At 50.8% G+C, this 19,308-nt stretch overlaps 1 protein-coding gene across 2 annotated transcripts in view; it reads right to left on the bottom strand.

Annotated features, from left to right (window-relative positions):
• EPS8L2 (EPS8 like 2) overlaps positions 1 to 18,856 on the bottom strand; it is a 48,255-nt gene extending 29,399 nt beyond the window's left edge. The window contains exon 1 of one of the 2 annotated variants that reach the window (XM_040066346.2): positions 18,186 to 18,856. The gene's annotated coding sequence lies outside the window, so the exon portion shown is untranslated. Of the gene's footprint in view, positions 1 to 9,162; positions 9,224 to 18,185 lie in introns of those variants that run through there. The other variant, XM_058420925.1, reaches the window with a different exon arrangement.
• Positions 18,857 to 19,308: the final 452 nt, after the last annotated feature.

Here is a 19,308-nt window from a genome sequence, read left to right as displayed (position 1 = left end):
GTCAGTGGTTATAGAACAGGATCTCAGGTGATTTATACATGTGCATCCTGCCCTCCCTGCCTCCCAGTTGGGGTCTCCAAGCAGATGGAGCAGTCAGGTGAGTTACAAGGGTTTCCTCCCTGCTCTCAGTCACCTCTCACTGCTCTGACCTAGGCTGAAGGTGACACATCCCAGGATGCTTTTTCAAAGCCTACTTCCACCTCTCCCTCTTGCCCTTCCATTCCAGGCACACCCCAGCTTTGTGGCATTCCAACACGTCTTTTACTGCTCTGCCTAAGGTTAAACAGGGACTGAGGGGGCCTTTGCATCCATGGTTTGTCCTGGATCCCTGCATCCATGTGCTCGTTGCTGTGTGTCCCAAGTAATTTTTCATGCCTAGAGTGCCATTAGCTTTTGTTAGGTGATAATTTTAAGTTCTACACCAGCTGTTAAAGTATCTTTATGAGGGGATTGCTCACATAAAGAAAAATGGGATAACTGAATGCTGCTCCACTGTCAGCTCAAGGATGACGGAAAATGTACTGCAGTGAGTGGTTAGTGAAAGGCAGACAGGATCAGCACAGATTATGTTCCTCTTCTTTCCAATGAGAATTAGAAGGTGGGAGAAGATGTGAGAAAGATCCAGGCACTGTTCTGACAGCAAAACTGCAAGGGAACAGAAACAAAACCTGAAAACAATAAGATAATAAGATCTCAAGGAATTATTTGTTTTGGTATTCAAGCTCTTCACCTCTGCTCCATGTGTGAGCTAAAGGGAAGCCAAGGCAAAGTCCTAAATTATTTTAAGTCTCTTTTGGAAAGTTCAGGAGCACTTCTGTGCCTGGGTCAGACCCTGCTTACCTCTCGATAAGGTTGTCAGAATTCAGTGGTTTGGCTTTGAAATACTTATTGCTGGCCTAAAGGAAGAAATTCCTCAGTGGGATTTCCTGCAAGGGAACCGCTGGGTATGCTTGGCATGTGCCAAGGGCTGCCATGACAGCCATGGGCAGGCGGTGGAGCTTCCTCCAAGGGTTTGTCTTTACTGAATCTAAGATGAAGTGTGTGTAATCCCCAGGGAATACTTTGGAGTCATCTCTGGCACCTGGGATTTCCCCTCTGGAGGCTGACTATCTGCTGCAGGGCTTGTTGTATGATCAGCAGAGCTGCCCTAGATTCCTTCCGTGTCCGTATTTATTCCTTGCGTTGGAACACTTGTGGTATTTTCCTCTGTGTGTTTCACCCCGAGGTGAGGGCAGAGACAGTTTTCTCACTGATCTTATCAGAACTGTCAGTGGGATGTCAGAGGGATGCATTTATGGGGATGCCAGTGAAGTACTTGGCTGTGCACAGACTGCATGGAGAACCCCAGCATGTTTTGGGCTCAGCCTTGCAACTTTCAGCCTGGTTTTGGTCACAGTAACACACTCAGCTAGGAGACAGTGCTAGGAAGGACTCTCAAGTGCATTTTTTAGTATGTCGAATTCCCCTTTTTTGGTCTCTCTTGCAGCTGATACTGAAATCCCTGTGCACACCTATAAGAGATATAAAATCATATCCATATTAGAATAGAGGCTGGGTGGTCTGCCAACCCCTCTGAGTGTAATAAAACCCATCCCTGTGCCCAAGCCTGGGTACCTGTGAATTTTTCCTCTGCTAATAGCTGTCTGCTGGTTTCCTTTTACAGTCCTCAAACTGTTCCTATCTCCTGGATCTCTTTGTGCATTAGCATGAGATACCTGGAAAAGAGAACTTGGGCTCTTAAAAACCTCCGCTGTGCTCTGTTTACTCTGCACCTCCCAATCACTTGAGTCCCACAGCTGATGATAGCTGGGAGTGTTTCTGCATATTAGTGTCATTATTTCTGCCCCCCTTTCTCTTACTGCCCCATGGCCACGTCCTAATGTACTGAAATCCAGGTTACTCCTGTAGGAATGTGTCACCAAGTTTGGCCCATGGGGCTCAGACCTGGTCCCAGCCCCAGCTGTGCAGCGCCAGCAGGAACAAGGGATCCAGCTAAGGTCAGCCTGGTTTTCTTTTCTCCTTCCTAAACTGTGTCCAAAAAATAAACCTCTGGGATCTGCTCCGTGAGGAGCCCATCTGGTGCAACCCAAGGTGGCTGCCAGAGGTGCAGACTCCATGGCAATGGCAGAGGAGTCTGGCTTCGTGCGTGAAGCAGGACCAGCCCTGAATTCTTCATCTCGTGGTGGTTAATGAAGCACTGATGGGATCAGCTGGGCTCCCCAAATGATAAGCTAACCTGGATGTGTGCCTGTGTCCCGAGAGCCCATGAAACTGGAAGCAGTGCATACACCTGCCAAGTCAGCAGGTCCTTATCATGCTGGGCTCCCTTTTCTTTGTTTATTCCTGCTATTTTCCTATTTGCCCTTTGCTCGGCTCTCTCTGCTGCATTCAGGCCTTGGCTGTGCCCGGCCTTGTCTTGGTCACAGCGAGGGCGTGGTGCGGTGCTGGCCAAGTGAAACCAGGATGGAGCCTTATGCCAAAGCTTTTAATTCAGCATTAATTGCCGGATATTAATTGAATCTGAACTGGAAGACTGCAAGGGGGAAGGGCACATTCCTAAGGGGCTGGAGACTTTCTAAAGAATCTGCTAAATCAAGAGGTAACTGGGTTTGTGAAAGGTGAAGGAGGGCTAAGAGCACTTCACCTGAAATGTGGACAGGACCAAAGACATGAGAGATGAAGCTGTAGGCTGGCCTTCCCTAGGTTCTCTCTCCCCTTGGGAGCATCCTTAAGAGTTCCCACAGTCTGCAGCCTCAGCCAGATGTTGTCTTCCCCCTGCCCTGATTAGAGGGTTCTGATCTTCCCCTTATCTCCCAGCAGGTGTGGCTGCTGCCTCCTCCTTCCCCAGCGGGAGGAGCATGGGAAGGGAGGCGAGACGCAAGTGTCACCCTGCAATGTGCGGCTGTGCAGGTGTCACCTTTGACTCAACCTCATCAAAGCCAATTTCGAGACCATCACCCACCCCTTTGCTGGCTCAGGGCAGTGTTTCTGCATGGGTCACCAGGCAAGGCAGCTGAGCCTTGCACATGAGTGTGGTGTGGAATGAGATACGGACTCCAGGAGCTAAGCCAGGCTCGAATTCAGTCTGCTGCTGCTGGAGCAGCTACAGGAAAGCTAAACTGCATGGCTAAAGCCTGGCACCTTGATCTGGCTGGGGCCAGGAGGTCCCAGAGGGACTTAGGAAGGCCAGCACAAATTAGTGTTGAAGGCCATCAAGGTGGGTGAAGACACGTTGTACTTTAAAGCACAGGAAATCCCACTCCCTGACTTTCCGGCCGGCCTTATCCTTGGAGGTCAAATATCCTCCCAAAGACACGCGGAGCCAGGACGGGAGCCTGGCATTGTCTGCACCACATTGCTGTACTTTTATAGCAAATGGAAGCTGGCCATGCATTGTTTGGGCTCTCTGAGTCTGTTTGAAGAGGGAGCTGTGACACTGATCCCTCTTCTCCAAGGGTGGAGAAGCGCTTTGTGAAGGGAAAGCGTTATATCTCTTTCTCCTCTCTGGGCTGATCTCTGCTGTTGTTGTTCTTTATTTTTATTAGGTACAGTTCTCCCTTATCTGCTGTGGTCAGACTTCTTATAGGGTGTGGAAAGGACATGAAAAATTCTGGATTTGGGTAAAGATTGGACAATGGGCAAATGTGAAATACTAGTGGGGTTTTTAGGGCTATTATTATTATCATCACCATTAATAATCACAGCAGCATCTGGTGTTTGTGGGTTCTTCTCTTCACGGGTCTAAGACCTTTAAGACTGAGACTGAGTTTGTTGGTATCAGAGAATAAAAGGATGCAATTGTAGCAGCAGGGACTTACGCTGGTCAAAACAGAACAGTTTTTGCTGGAACAGCAGAAAAACACTGTTAACCCCCGCCAAAACCTTAAGCTAAGTGACCTAGGAGTAACAGCAAGTTTTTTTCCAAGCATGTTCTAACCCAGTTGTAACAAACCTTGTTTGTGTTTCCATCAGAAAATCTGCCTGGGGCAAGAGAACTTCCGAATTCCCCATCAGCCATGCTGAAGGGAGTTTCTGCACCAAGAGGTGATGGGGCTGGGCACTGGTGAGATCCCTGGGAAGGAAACGCTCCCTGGGATCCTGCCTGGGGTGAGGGGTCCAATGTAACCCAGTTTTCCCTGTGTGTATCCTGTGCCAGGGGGATGGGCAGGCAGAAACGCTGGATTGGCAGCAGCCCTGGGAGTAACATAAAGCGTCAGGGAGAAACATGAGCTGGCCACCACACGATGTTATCTCTTAGACTTCCCAGATCCACAAAGCACCGTCTGTTAGGGCTGCTGGGTATATTCCTGCAGCTGGAGAAAGCTGTTTGATGGGCTGTGCTGTAAAACTTGGGCTGCTTGGACTCACAGGAGAGCAAAGGGAGCACAAGCACCATGGCGTGTGTGTCCTGCACTGGTCCTGCTCCAGACAGCTGCCCCAGCCTCTGGGAGTATCCCACCAGTTCCCCCAATCCATCCTACCCTCTCTGATAGTATGGAAGGAGCTGGCAGGTAGGGAAGGCCACAATCCCACATCAATCCACTAACAAAACAGATTTGGGGCATTAGTGAGGCACTGGGGTATGTGTGCTCAGGGCTCCTCATGAGATACCAAGAGTCCTAAATTCACACAGACTGGTTTAGATCTCTCAAAGTGGTTGTGAGAGGGACCCCAGGAGCCTGTAGTTGACTTGAGGACTTCACATGGGTCTCTGGTCTGCTGGTCCAGCCTCCTGGAATCACCCTTCTCTTGCTTTTAATCGCTTTTCTGAACCTGCCTGTAAGGATGGCTTCAGGGGTCACCAGAAGAAACTCAGCGTCTCTGCCAGGAACATGCACTCATAGATAAAAATAATCTTTGGGTTAGTCAGAAAGCATCAGGAAGTGCAAATCCAGACCAGAGAGGCTGAGAGCCAAACAGATGAACAGGTTGTTGTATCTCCTTGGAAATGCAAGCCAGGATCTTGTCCCATTCAAAATTTCCAAACGCTGTGTTTGCAGAATCAGGCCTTGGTCGTTCAGCAGGACCAAGTCAGAACTTCACCGCTCTGTTTTAATGGTGGTGATTCCTGCTTTGGAAAGGGGAACACACCCACATGACACTGCCTGGAAAACCTGGTGGCCGTAGGAGTCCCCACTGTTATCTGTGTTGTTTGAGATGCCTTTACAGCACCCCAAGTTTGGGAAAGTGGCAAGTCCTCTGGTTTTTTCCTTCTTCCTCCCTTTCAAGTTACCTTTACAATGACAGAGCCACTCAGGATCATGGATCCCTTTGGAAAGCCATAAGCCTTATGGAAAGGGGGAGGGTGTGTGTGGAGCTCCAGGGTGTGTGTGGCACATGCCACGTTCCAGCAGAGGCAGTCCCCAGGTACAACCTGCCAGGTGTCTGAAGGAAACACTCCCTGCTTTGCACATCAAATTGTTCACATTGTGGAGATTCTCCAGAAGACAAGCACCTGGATAAATATAACCCAGCCCAACAGGTCTGGGCAGAGAAGAACCAAGTGTTCTTCATCCTCCACAGCAGAAGTGGCAGCAGCTCATTTGGACTGAGGCATCTCAGACCTACAGCCATCCCTGTACCAGCTTTGGTATATCCTGACCCCCCTTTAAATCCCATCTGGATTTACTGTTGGTCTCCAAAGGGCTGAAATGGAGCCTTGGGAGCTCAGAAACAAACTGGCACTACAGAGCAGAAGTGCCAACATTTACAGATTCCTGATGGGAGATTCATGAACTACCCACAGAGAGAATGTGTCCATGGTGATCATTAAACAGCCTTTAATTTAGATCCCAGTCTGGAGTCCAGCGGCACTGGAGGCCCTTGGTGCCCACAGGTTGGAGCAGGAAAGGAAGGTTCTGAACCAAAAATGAGGAGCTTTTATATTCCTGCCAGAAAGTAAAACCTTCCTCCCAGAACTACAACCAAAAGCAAGTCTGGACAGCCCCCTGCTCTATAAATACCCAGGGAAAATGCACAAATAGCCAGTCTCCAAGATCTTGGGGGAAAAAAAAAAAACTGGAAGCTGGCTCCACTACCCCTTGGAAAGACTTGTTTGCAGAGTCCCAGTGCCGAGTGACAGCTCCTGGATTTGCACCTTTCCTCTCTGTTGGAGGAATTCTGCAGGAGCTGGGTGGAAGGGAAATGGGGAGCAGGTTTGGGCTTGCTGTGTGTCTTAACAGGGGTTCCAAGGTGAGCATTATCCATGCTTGGGCTGCAGTTTAGAAAGCCAAAGAGCCAGCCCCAGAAACAGCACATTAAATATTAATGGATGCTTTTGGAAAGATGGAGGGAGATGAATGAGCATTCCTTACATAAAACCTCTTTAAATGGTTTCAATTAAAAGACCCCAGTTCAAAACTACCTGACTGGGAGAAAGTGTCATGTGAGTCACTTGCACTCCCCAGGAAGAAAAACCAGCATGACGCGTTCCCTCGGCTTCCTGGGAAGACAGGAGTTTTGTGAGGAATTTTGTAGCTTTTTCCCCTCTGTCGTGTTTTTGTTTTGTGCCCACACCTTCTGTGAGCTAATCCTGTCCCTAGCACCACCCAGCTCCTGGGAGGTGGGAGCCAAGGAGCTGTGGGAGGCTGGAGCTGGCCGTGGGACTGTCTGGGCAGGATGCAAGGGAGAGGCTGGATGGCTCCAGTGCTGCCAGAACCTGTGGGTGTAGCATGCCCTGGTATCCAAAACGTTTGCTGAAGAAAGCACTGGTGCTTGTCATGCTGAAGGTTTCTCTGCCCTGCATCCTTATTCACCCCACAACCCCCCAAAATTATCGCTTTTCCCCCAGCCTGGTGCTGTACTCTGGGCTTTGGATCACCAGCACCAAGGGGTTTAAAGCTGTGACTTTTAGACTTGGGGAGGATTTCACACTGTAGATGAAAGGGAAGCTTTTTCTTTGCTTTGTGTGAAAATCAGGACTCAGTGATCAGGCCAGTAAAAACAGGGAGTGACTCTGCTTGTGTGTCATATTCCAGAGCAGGACGGATAACGGCCGAGCCCAGCCTGGAGGAGGGCACTGAATCGCCTCTGTGTTCAGGAAAAACACCAAAATCCTAAAATTGGCTGTGTGCTCATGTCCCTGGCTGCAGGCACCAGCTCTCAGAGCTGTTCCTCATGTGCACCTCTGGTAGAGCTGGAATTTTTCTCTGATGGCTTTTCCAAGCTCAAGGCATCTGCGGAACAGCTGGGAGACTCGGTGAAAGGCTCAGTGGGGCTTGCAGACTGCCCATCCCTGGAAGTGTCCAAGGCCAGATTGGACAGGCCTTGAAGCAACTTGGTGTAAGAGAAGGTGTCCCTGCCCATGGCAGGGGTGGAACTGGATGGGCTTTAAGGTTCCTTCCAACCCAAACCATCCCAGAATCTGTAGGGATGGGCTCCTGTTGTGTCCCTACTGCTTCCAGCAGTAATGTCACAGCTCTGCTGGAGAGAAGCACAGGGAAGTGGTGTTTGTCACAGTGGGATTTCCAGAACAAAGCTCAGGACTGTCACATCTGTGCTGGAAGGTGGAGCTCTGTTTGTGCAAAGCACCCACAACCAAACCTCTTCCAGAAGTTTCAAAGCTGCCTGGTCCAACAGGGACCACGCTGATATCCCCTGGGTGGTCCTGGTTTGTCTGGTGGGGTTCAGTAATTTCTCACTAGATGTGGGTGTACAGACAGGGGACAGGTTGGCCTTGCTGTTTGAGCTAATCACCCAAATGTTTAAATCTTCCATTTAATGATTGCTGTAATGTGCACGGTGCCCTCCACACATCAATCCCGTGCAATCCCTACGAGCCAGCCTCAGCATTCCTGCTTCCTTACCCCTAACAGGACAGCTGTAAAGCCTAACGTGCATTTGGCAGGCAGTTTCATTTTCCACAGTAATTCCCAACCTTTAGCCTCAGGCAGAGCATGACACACCTGACCATCCTTGCCTGGCCACTGCCAGTCCAAACTGGGCTGAAATGCACCAAGCAAAGCTGGGGGGGTGTGGCTGGTTCCTCATCCTCTCAGGAGGGGAAAGAGGGAGTCTTGTTTATCTGTGCACTCCTCTGTGCTGACTGGTTCATGAGCAAGACAGAGCTGCTGGGATTTGAGGGACCTTTCCACCACCTCCTCCTAAAGGAAGGCATTTTTGGTCACTCCCTGAAATGCTGATTCATTTCCCTGGCAGAAATTCAGGCATGTAGCAGGGCAGCTGGTGTGCCAAGAGCTTTTCCTCTATCAGAGAAAAGCTGTTATTAGGCTGAGAGCCACTTTGGGGCCATGTTTAGCTTCGGTTTGTCTCCAGCAATGTCAGCTCAAAGTCTCTGGGGTTAGATGAGGATTGATAAATCTGTACAAAGTAATTGGTCAATCTGAACTGAAAATCATTTTCTGCCTGTGTAGAAAGGTCACAGCATCCCGTTTTTCCCCAAAGAAAGGGAGAGAGCCGCAGCCCATCTCCCTCTGCCTATACCAGTGAGGAGCTGTTCCACTCTGCTCCTTTTCCAAACCTCTGCCTGTAGCAACAGGGGCTTGGGAAGCATCAATAATTTTCATTTCCTGCTGTAAAACTCATCCTGGGCTTTTTGCTGGGAGGGTGGGGCAGAAGATTTGAGGGAGGAGATTCATCTCTTAAAAATCCCATTTGATATTTAAGGCTTTTCCAGCCTTTTTAAGCTAACCATGACAACATTCACTGCTATCTTTTCCCATCCTATTTTGTGCTTCCTACTCATATCCTGCCCGGGTATTTTTGGCTATTTGTAACAATTCATTTGAGCTAAAACTTGGCACATGGGAAACCGGCTCTGAGTGTCACTGCAGGAAAACAGCCTGACACCAGTTTAACCAGCTCAGTGGTGGCTCCTGGACACGTGGTGGGGCTCAAGTCAGCTTTTGGTCCAAAAACATCACTTGAGCTCTTTTGGTAGTAGTCTAATGTAGCTTTTTCATTCTGTAGTTGGTATTTTCATATATATTATCATGGTAGATACAATTTTAAGTGGAAAAAATGTTCATTTATCCCTTCCCATTCACCTCTGAAAGGCAGAAATGGGAGTTCATGCAAAAGGACTTTTGCTGTCCGTCACTGATTTGTTTTATGTGCAAAATGCTGAGATTTTTGGATTTTCACAGAGTCCCTATAGGAACCTATATTGACAGTACAAAACATATTCTGCTTCAAAATACTCACACACAGCTGAAGGTTGCCCTGCTCTGTTTCTGGGGTCAGAAGACAAGCTGTACAGTCACAGGAAATCACTGGGTTGATTTCCAATGTTTGGGCTTTCAGTGAAGCTGTGGATGAGACCACAGAAGGGTTTTTCAGCCTGAACATCCAGTTACCCAGTAACCAAAACAGTCCCAGGAGAGATCATTCCAAAACCAAAATAAACCTCATTCCTTTTGCCCTTTGTTTTGCGTAGAATAGAAGGATGTGTGAGGCTGGGTTTATCAAAATAATTCAAATGGCAGTTTCTAATCTTGCGGTGCAGAAATGTTTTAACAATCTTGCCACCAAAAAAAAAAAAAAAAAAAAATTAATCTCTTGCAAGGGCGGGAGGAAAAAGCACAATTGGTCCATGCAGAGGCTGGGATGGGAGTCTGAGCTAAGCCAGGGGGAACCAGACTGATTCCAGGGCTGGGAAAGGGAGAGAAGAGCTTCCTGCAGCACCTTAAAGTGGCTTCCCTGGCCACTCCTGTGTGCCCACAGGGTCTTTGGCATGGAGATTTCCAGTCCCAAAAGGGGCTGTGCAGGGCACATGAAGGATGGGGTTTCTGCTGCGGGAACCACAGCATTGTGGAGCAGGTTTGCCCAGGAGGTTGTGCCGTCTCATTCTTGGAGATTTTCAAGAACAGCAGGAGTGAACTGTGCAGCCTATTCTGATTTCAGAGCTGACCCCGCCTCAGGTTGGACTGGAGACCTCCTGAGGTGCCTTCTGGTCTGGATAGCCCTGTAATCCTCAGAGGAGAGGGAGAAAGGAGCAAGAAAACCATTTTATGCAAGGTGTGTGTGGAAGGATCAGAGCTGTTCCCACACAATGGGTCCAACAGAGGTCACGTGGATGCTCCTGCAGCCAAAGGGGAGCCAGGTGGTGCTTACCATGACCTGGGGTTTAAAACCACTGAACTCTCATTGCTGGCCTGACTCTTATGAGGGTCTGATCCTTAAATGAGCCACAGGTTCATGCATCCCCTCTGGAGCAGAGAAAGGCTGGCAGAAGCAGAGTTGTGCCTAAACATGCAAGCTGGAGAACCTGGCAAATTCTGGGAAAGTCATTCTGAAGGGAGGGGCAGGTGGCCCTGAGAGCACAGGAATACCTGTGGTTTGAGAAGGACAAAGGGCTGTTCCTGGTGCTGCCCAGCCAGGTGTTCCTGAATCTTGCCCCAGGGACCTACGGCTGAGCTTATGGATGCTCAGGGATGTCATGAGATACCCAAGTCCTCCTTTAGCTTGAGCTGTCAGGACAGGATTCCAAGAGAAGGACCTGTGTGCACATTACCCACGTAGTGCTGGAGCAGAGCACAGCCTCTGAGCATCATCCTGGCAGTCACAGGCACCTGGCAAGGGCAGATCCTGTCAGAGGCAGCTCTGGGAAAATACCAGGGACTGCTGAGGATGGTGCCAGCCCAGATCTCCCCCACAACCTTCCCCCGCTTCACATCGTCCTTCTCACTCTGACTGCTCACCAGGTGCTGGCAGGCAGGGAGAAGGGATCAGGGAGCAGGAGCGTCTCCAGGCTCGTGCCAGGTGTGGAGCAGATGTTCTGGGACTTGTCTGGTCTAGTTTGCACGTGACTGGGGCAGGGCTTTGGCTGCTTGGCTGGTTTCAGGCCTCCCTTCCTGTAAACCTGTACAACACTTCCTTCCACTGAGCAGTCACTGAGGCCGGAGCTCCTCTCCTCTCTTCCATCCTCCCCTTCACTCAGAGGAGCCAGGGACAGCTGGATGTGGGGTGGTCCATCACCTCTCCCATCACCTGCCCTCCGTTCTGCTCTCACGGATACCTGGAGGCTTCAGCACTCATGGATACCTGGAGGAGAAGCCAGGAACAGGACAGGAGCACAGGAAGCCTCTCTGCAAATTTTCCAGCCTCCAGCAGTGGGAGTGAAGAGCGCCTGGTACCCATTTCCATCCCCGAATTTTTCCAACTGCATTTGGCCAAGCTGTGTAAACTTTGGACATCCTGAATGGCCTGTGGCAGGATGCTCCGTGCTTGGCTCTGCACGGTGTTCTCAGCCACCTCCTTTTGTTCCTGCTGCACTCACCAGCTGCTGGTTTCGTGGGATGCCCCCCAGCTCTGTCAGCAGGAAGCAGCTGTTCCCTCATTCCCTGTCTCCGTGCCATGGGCTTTATCACAGATCTCGAGGAGAGCACCACCTCAGTGTCCTCTCAAGATGAAGAGCACTGGAAGTTTCAGGGCTGAAGTCACAGATACAGAGGCTGTTCCTGGTTTGTTTTTCAGCTCGGAGCAGATGCAGCAGTGGCAAGAGGTGCTTCCTTGTCAAGAGATTGCTCGGGCAGCCGATGGTTTAACCACACCTTGGGTGTTACCTGCTCGTTCTGGCAGACACCAGCAATGAGCACAGCTCTGGTACATTTGCTTTCAATTTATCCTGTTGAACCTGCTCTTGCCTCGCTCTGTGCAGCAGCTTCTCTGACACAGGCACGGCTTTTCTGGCTTTTTTTAAGCTACTGAAACTTTATCAACTTATTTTCCAACCAGCAGCAACTCACAGCAAACCTGACAGTCTTGAAGTTATCCCTGAGAGCCTTTCATGCTGCTTTTACATTCCTGCCCTGCACCTTCTGTCACACACACACAAAAAAAAAAAAAAATCAAACCCAGTATTTTCCTTGTGTTTTGACTCTGGCTTGAATGCCAGGTTGGAGTCAGCATGTGCCTGGATGCTGGACTTCCTTCACTAGTTGGGTTCCCTGCTATGGGGAGATGCCTGACTTTCTCTCTTTGGGAATCATGGAAACAGAATAAACAGATAGAATCAGCCCTTTGACTTCAGTGGTTCAAACTGTCATTTCCATGGTTCAGATGTACCACTCCCCTCCTGCAGTTTGGCAGGGTTTCTGTTCTCCTGAGCTGGAAAAAGAGGTGAATCAGGAATGTGCCAAGCCTGCACAACCAGGTCCCAAACACATGAGGAGATCAGGCAGAGATGCTGGTGTGAAGGTGCCTGGTGGCACAAGACTCCTTCCCCCACCAGCTTGGGGGCATGGACTCCCTTCTCATGGACACCTGTTAAAGTTCACGTAACTCCAAACAGCAGATTTGTTTGGGTGCCATCTGGGATACCCTCTCCATCTCAGCAATCCTGCCTGTGTCACATATCAAGGTATAGCATGCAAAACCCTTTTGTGGTCTGTACCTGGACTGAGGAGCCACCCCTACTAGCTAACCTTACCTCCACACCTGCACAGGCTGCCTGGGTACATGTTATTCCTCTTCCTTTTCCAAGGACTTTTGAAAGTCCCATATCTCAGCCCAGAAGCAACGCTGAGAGCGCCAGGTACCAAAAACAGGACAAACTGCCTGGCTGTGTGGAAGTCAGAGTTACAGGTTAACCCGCGGGAATGGCCACGGACAAGACCATTTGCTTCTGCCCCAGAGGAAGACATGAATATCTTCCCAGAGAAAAGAGGTTTTAATTAGTGCTCCCTTCTGCATAGAGCCCAGCTCTCCTCCTCTCTCCTCAGCTGAACACAGCTATCATTAAGAGTCAGCAGTGTCAGGAATGAGAGTAGGCTCTAACCTATGATTTATTAAGGGATATCGTGGGTGCAATTACCTTTCTCTCTTCTCCTCTCCCTGGTGTTTTTATGAAGTGAATTTACTGATGAAAGGATTGTCTCAGGCTCAGGCAAATGGACACCTCTGTGTTTACCTCAGCACCGACAGCGAAGTCACTGCTTTGCCTCCATAGAGTCACCAGTGAAAGCCTCAAATCTGACTTAACATAATGTCATAAATTGAATAGTTTAGGCTGGAAAAAAGTTCCATTTCCCTGTCATGGACAGGGACCATGCTTTGTCCCTCCTTTCCACTAGACCAGGTTGCTCCAAGCCTTGTCCAGCCTGGCCTTGGAACACTTCCAAGGATGGGGCAGCCACAGCTTCTCTGGGCAACCCGAATTTCTTCCCAATATTGAATGTAAAGCCACCCTCCTTCAGCTTAAGGCCATTCCTCCTTATCCTGTCACTCCATGCCCTTGTGAAAAGGGCACGGAGGAGTTTGGAGGACGTGGAAGAGCTGGTGTCCACAAATCACAGTTCTGGCTGGCAGCAGTGGTGGGATGAGGATTGACCCAAGGGAGTCCTGATGGCGGCAGTGAGGAATGAGTGACAGACCAGGACAAGCCGCTGGCATGTCCACAGCAGTGAGGCGGGTCACGTTTGGGATTCACTTTGTATTTGCCCATCAGGGAATCTCGAGCCACCCATGATTTTAGGAGTCAGCTCTAGTTCTAGGAGCCAACACTTGTAAGGCATGAAGAGGTTCTCAGCTCCCAGATGATTCCCACTTCTGTCCATCTTGAGTGGCAAGGAAGTCAGATATAAACAGTCTGGGGGAGGGTGGTGTTGACTTAGCCTGATCCTAATCGCAATCCCACCAGCAGCACTATTTCACTTTCTGAATCAGCTGCGGTGCCTGAACTTTGGTTTATTGCCATTCAGATGGGCTGCACTTTACCTTTGTAGGATATAAATCTGGACAGGTTGAGACTGATAAGACAGAGGAAAGAAAAAAGAAAAAAGGAAGCAGGAAGGACTAAACTTAAATTCAAATTATGAAAGCTTTTGGGGGTCAGTGCCCCAACCAGAAACCAAAACAAGGAAAGAATTTGCTGTCCCATTCCAAGACAGTGCTGAAAGACCTCCGACCACAAATGTGGAGTGTTCCTGTTCCACCAGCCACGGAAAGTTCTGCCTTCACCTGAGGCAAAGCTGGGTTGGAGGCCCATGAGCCGTGAGGGTTCATTTGTGCCACACCTGCTCATCACAACAGCCAAGGCTGTTGCAAAATCCTATCCCATCACCCCAAGGGGGCCCAGCTCCTCTGTTCCAGCTGAAATTGCTGCTAGAAGCTGTGGCAGTGTCCAGGGAGTGGGAAAAGAGATGTGAATAGGTGGACTAATGCCTTGACAGGTGAAACCCCAAGTGTGGACTGGATGGGGGAAATGTGCCCCTGGCACTGGAGATGAGGATTTCTCACATGTGAGATCTGTTTGCCCATCTCAGCAGGACAAGAAGAACCTTTGTGGGAGATGCTGGTGGGAGGGGTTGATTTGGACCCTACTTTGAAGGCATGGAGCATCCCAGGCAGGCTCTAGCCCTGTGCCAGATAGGCTGGAGCAGCCCAGCCTCTGCCATCAGCCTTTTGCCTTGTGAGGGCTCTCTGATCCCACTGTGCCTGCACGAACAGGCACCTCCAGCCTCATTTGGTGCTTCCAAGCAAATCAGGGCCCCAGCAGCTTGTCTGGGCACTTCAGTCCCTGTCCCAGGGCAGCTGAGCAGGCAGAGCCTGTGACTCCCCACTTCTTCCTGGGGGTTGGAAGCTTTTGTTCTGTTCCTCGGCAGATCCTCAGTGGCAGTGAGCACGTTGCAGTAACGCCCTTGGGAGCACTTGGGGAATGGGAACAAGGGCTGGGCCCTCCTGGGGAATTGCAATTCAGGTGAATGGGAAATATCTCCAAACCGGTCCAGCTCAGCTACACACCCTTTCCTCCCTTCTTAATTGCAATTCTTCCTAATTTATCTGGATTACCAGGAAGTAAAATGCAAGACTTTTTTGGTTACCCCTCTGGCATCGTGCATTTCAATTTTGGAGGCGGTACTGTCGCCAGCCCAGGAGAAAGGAAAGCTCTCACTGCCTTGGGAAAAGACAAATGTTCACCTATGCACAGAGACGGCCATGTCCATGGGAGAGCAGCTTTCCCTGGATCCCCTTCCTTCCCCTCTTAACAGCTAAATATTTTAGGGATAGGTGACAACATATTTTTCCCTGAGCCTGACATTTCAAACCCACTGCAAGCAAACAGACATGCTGTTCACAGCCTCCCCACTCCATGAAAATCCTTCTGCTCTGCTGCGTTCCAGACTATGGTCTTGTGGCAGGTGGAGATCCAGAGCCAAACTGTGCTCTCAGGCCTCCTGGGCCTCCTTGGTCTTGTCTCCTGCATCTCTCAGGTGTTGTACAGTGCCTGGCACCATTTCTGATGGTGCAAAGACTCCTACAATGCAGTAAGATGAGCAGGGAGAGTTTCTGGAGGTACCACCCTTCCCCTCCCTTGGAATGGGGAATGTGAATACCTCCTGGGCAGGCAGGTGGGTATATTTCTGGGCACCTGCTGCACCTTGGCCAAACAGGTGGTTCAGGAGACGTGCTGGCAGAGCCAAGTGCTGCTGGATCTGCCAGAGCTCCATGGGAGCTGCCATGCCAGGCAGACACTGCGCTGCTGGTAAAGCTCTAGAGGAGTGCAGGAGGTCATCTCTGTCACACCAGCAAGCCTGTGGGCTTTACTTGGCACCTCTGCTTGGGGATCACTAGGCTAGGCTCGAGTATTTTCCAAGCGTGATTGTTTTATTGCCAATGACACTAAAGTCGCAGGCTAAAGGCTGTGCATTCCTGGAGGGAAGGGCAGCATTGCTCACTGCACTTGTGGAAAGGAGTCATGAGCCCTGATCAGCCCCGTTCAAGGATGAAAACCCTAAGTCTTCTTCAAAACCACAAACTTGTCCTGACCTAGCACTTTGGGGAGACCATGGCATGGAAGGGAGAATGCCAAGTGTGATGGAAAGTGCTCAAAAGCAGCACCCCCGGATCCAGCCCTCTGGGAATAATACTCCAAGAGTCCCCCACGCACTCAGGATTTATTTCATATGGATGTTTCTCAAGCCCACACAAGCCAACGCATTTGTTCTCCCTGTTTCGCTCCTTTCTTTTTTGCCACAAGGACTGAAACCTCCCAAGTCCTATGGTGCATTAGTGTCTCTTCTGAATCTTTCTTTTCCAGAATGACCCCGTGACGCTATGAAAAGCATTCTGTTTCCCAGCGCATTCCAAGCCATCTCATCCAGGGGCAGATGCCAGCAAACCTCTGGCAGGTTTGGCCCTGCAGCCATGCCCCAGCAGGGTCTCCTCTCAGGACCTACAGTCTGGTTGAGTGACCAGAGCAGAGTAAGCAGGCCAGGATTCCTCCTGTGCAACCGTCCCTGTTTCTTCATGCCCTTGGATGAATTAAGGCAGGCAGCCATGACAATTTGTCACAGCCTGACAAAATGGTGGCGGCTGTGACATCACCATCGACAGCATCTGCTCTGCAATGTCCCTCACAGAATCGTCATGGTTGGAACAGACCTTTGAGATCATTTAGTCCTACCCTCGACCCATCACACCATCCAAGGGAGAGGGGCAGATGGAGACCCAGATCTGCAGGGCTATTTCAGGCTCAGGGCTGGGCATTGTCACTCTGATTTGAGTGGTTTGCAGTCAGCAAAGGTGGGCACCGAAGGCACATTCTGTCCGCCCCTGCAACACCTATCCCGTGGCTCAGACATTTCCTCCTGGTGCTGAGAAGGATCCAGGCTGCCCTCTTCTCTCATGGTGTCCGTGCCCACCCTGACATCGGGGATGATGGCAGAGGGGCAGAAAGCCAAGGACCCAAAGCGTGTCTTAGCAAACTGCTCCATGGCCCCATGTGAACAGTGTGCACACGTCACAGCCATTCTCTGGCGTCACTCACAGCTGCTCCCTTCCCGGGACTTCACCAACAGCCAGTTCAATAATGCTGGTGCTAAACTTTTCCTTGGGTGCCCAAAAACATCCCGTGTTCCTCTAAGCTTTAGGATTATGTGACAAACCCTCCCTGCCCTGCCGAGTACAGCGGAGTAGATCCTGCTCTAGGCCACCTGGAGGGCTGAGATACAGTTGGAAGAACAACAGTTCCTTCCCAAGGCTTCAGCTGTGGAAACCAGCAGCAGGAACAATGCAGGCCTGACCGCAGTGGAACTGAGCTGTAGTGTTGTCCCAAACATCAGCTGAAGCCTTGGTTTTAAACATGGCCAACCAACGACCTTTGCCTCTCACAGGCACCTTCCCACAGTGGATCCCAAGTCCTTCTTCCCAGTCCTGTTTTAATGGGCTCCTTGACTCAGCACTGCTGCCTGCCCTTTCTGTCTGTGAAGGACTAATTTTCCTTCTTAATCAACTGAAAACTCAGTCACAGAGCAAAACGGAGCCAGGAATGCGCTGTTGCCTGCGGCATCCGCGGGCAAAACCCTGCGTAGGTCGCTGCTCTATCAGCTGGGGGCTGAGCCTCTGGCTGTCACTTCTTTACCTCAGAAAAAGTCCTTTTTTGGGGCACATCCCATACAAGTTCTGGCACTCCTGGATGTGCAACTATCGATGGATCTGATCCCTGCTTTTGGAGCAGCCCGGCAACATAAGCGTTAACTCCCTTGTTGCCCTAATTAGAGCAGGGCAATTACTGGATTTTACTACTGTGCTGTGTCACAGTTATTCCCAGTATTTGAAAATAATGTCAGTCACATCGTTCGTCCCTGAGCCTTGTCCTCAGTGGAGTTTGCTCCGGCATTTTCCAGGAAAATAAGAGACAGGGGACGGGAATGCCGTGACTGGTTAACGCAGATGAAATCTCATCAGGAGGCAGAGCTGTCACGCGAGGGAACAGGGCAGCTCCGAGCTTCCCTCCGTGCTGAAATCGGGTGGCGAATCCTGCCAGGGTGAGGGGTAGAGAGAGCTCGCCCACCAAGAGCAGCAGCTCTTTGAGGGGCCCGGCGAGGAACGGCCAGGAATTCTACACATGTCCCCAAAAGAGGAAACCCCGAGGTTTGCAAACAAACAGCTGCTCAAAACTACGTCTTCAGACTTCATTAGGAACAACAAAAAAAAAAGCCTCGTTCTGTGCCAAATGGACATTTTGCTGCCAAGAAAGTGCCACCTACTGGATCTCACCCGGTGGGGAATCACCAGGAGGGGAAACAAACTCCGAAAACACAATGCTGGGAAAAGTACGCTTTTTCATCTTTTTAACTAAAACAACAGAAAACTACACTGATAGTTCTCCCAGCCACAGCCCCTCTGCAGCCATGCTTCCTCCACAGCAGAATCAGACAGACTTTTGAAGTGGATAAAAGTTGGGGAGGGGGATGAAGTTTTATGATTTGCAAAGAGGGACTCACCGGTGCTGAGAAGCCGCTCTCGTCTCCCGCAGTTCCCTCAGCTCCCGTGAGTTCTCTCCCAGTTTTCCGTGCTCTCCTAGTTAAATCCTGCTGCCATTCTCCAGCAGTCGAGCTCCCTGTCCTCCCTGCGCAGGCTGTGAGCCCGATGCCCCGAAGGCTGAAGGAGAGTGGGAGGCAGAGCCCACCCGGCGCTCCGGCCTGGGGGTTCCCGTGCCGTGGCTCCCCGCTGCCCTTTCCTCCCGGTGCCGCTCGCCCCGGGTGTCTGAGAGCAGGTGACAGAGGTTCCTTGGCAGAGGAGAGGGGAGGGGAGGGATGTGGAGGAAGCGAGAGGTGGAGCTGGGACCCGGAGCAACAGGTTACTGTATAACCAAGAGCCGGTGGCCCCGGGAGCGCCGGGGGCTGCCGCAGCCTTCGCCCACTCCCCAGGCAAGGCGACCAAGAACCCAGGAGGGACATGTTAAACTTCGGGTTTCTTGCTCCCGAGAACATTTTGTACCCAATGGGAAAGTTGAAGGTGGCGAGGGGAGGTGAAGGAGTGCTTGAAGCTCAGTTTTCCATCGCGGGTGAGGGAGGGGACGTGCTGCCCGACCGCCTCGTGGGGGGAACAAGGCACCTTTTGTGCAGCCCAGGGCTCTCCTCGGCGCTGGATCGCGGCTTGTTTTCCTTCGGCATTGCCCCTGCCTGCTCTCTGTCCCCGCGTCTGCGGTAAAGAGAGGTGGTGGGAGCTGGAGGGAGAAGGCAAAGCGTCCTTTCTCTCACATTCCCCAAAGCAATCAGTGGTGCGGAGAAGAGTCCCCTTTGGGGTACCCCCTCCGTGGCACTGTGCTCTTTGGGATTATGTGGCCATAAAGCCCCTCGTTTTGCCCCAGCTCTTCCATGAAAGACAGTAGGTTTAGATGGGATATTGAGAACAAATTCTTCCCTGTGGAGATGCTGAGGCTCTGGCACAGAGAAGCTGTGGCTGCCCCATCCCTGGAATTGTTCAAGGCCAGATTAGACAGGGCTTGGAACAACCTGGGATAGTGGAGGGTGTCCTTGGCAGGGAAAATATCAGCCGGGTCAGACCGACATGTCCATGGCAGGGTGGGATCCTTCCAGTTAGCCATTCCTCTCCCAAAACTGA

This window comes from Hirundo rustica, chromosome 6 (genome assembly GCF_015227805.2).
Source record: "Hirundo rustica isolate bHirRus1 chromosome 6, bHirRus1.pri.v3, whole genome shotgun sequence".
Taxonomy (NCBI): Eukaryota; Metazoa; Chordata; class Aves; order Passeriformes; family Hirundinidae; genus Hirundo; species Hirundo rustica.
The sequence above is the reverse complement of the archived record's forward strand: the minus strand, read 5'-3'. Positions and strand labels throughout refer to the sequence as shown.